The sequence below is a fragment of the Penaeus monodon genome, chromosome 29 (assembly GCF_015228065.2).
Source record: "Penaeus monodon isolate SGIC_2016 chromosome 29, NSTDA_Pmon_1, whole genome shotgun sequence".
Classification (NCBI taxonomy): Eukaryota; Metazoa; Arthropoda; class Malacostraca; order Decapoda; family Penaeidae; genus Penaeus; species Penaeus monodon.
In genome coordinates, this window is record NC_051414.1 from 25,773,996 (window position 1) to 25,774,765 (window position 770).

Here is a 770-nt window from a genome sequence, read left to right on the forward strand (position 1 = left end):
AGCAGGAGATAAAGAAGACATATATAAATATTAGTTTCTCAACTAATGTCCTCAAAATTGGATCTTAGATTTTCATGCTAGTTATAAATTTACTTCCTACAAGTACCTATGAATGGAATTTTGACTAGCAGTTATGACTGAAATTTCATCTAGCAATTATAATCTAATTCCCATTAGATATTCTACATCAAATTCCCATTAGCTGTGGACTTCATTGCCTCTTAGCAGTTCTGATTTAATTCCCAACATGCAGTTATGGTTGAAATTGCATCTTGCAGTTATGCATTCAGCTCCCATTACCACTTATGAATTCCACTTCCCCTACTTGTTATAAAGCCTAGGTACCTGACTGCCTTCAAGAATCTAGTCTGATTCCTCCTCCAATCCATAAACAAGCAGAAGTCCAGTCTAACCCATGGACATAGGTAGTACAACACTCAACAAAGTTATGCTACCTTAGTGTAAGGTTTGTCACTGGCAAGTCACTACTATTTGCATTTTGCCAATATCCCCCCTTTATTACAAGGAAGGTACTGCAGATGGGGAGGTGTAGTCTTATGTCACAATACAGGTAACATCTAAATGGTTCTGTAATGTCTGTTTCCTATACATTTTAAACCAATCTCAATGGGGACTCCCAGTGCCATACTCAACAACGAAAACTATTTGAAACACATATAGATAAATATAACCAAAAAAACTAGACAGGAAGATTAGAATATATAACAGAAGAATAGGATAAACATTAAAGACCAATTAAACATATACAC

General features: G+C 35.3%; 1 protein-coding gene across 1 annotated transcript in view; it reads right to left on the bottom strand.

Moving 5' to 3' along the window:
- The window catches only part of LOC119592074 (prolyl 4-hydroxylase subunit alpha-1-like), a gene marked incomplete at its 5' end in the record, with an annotated part of 27,605 nt that overhangs the window by 3,331 nt on the left and 23,504 nt on the right, over nucleotides 1-770 (bottom strand).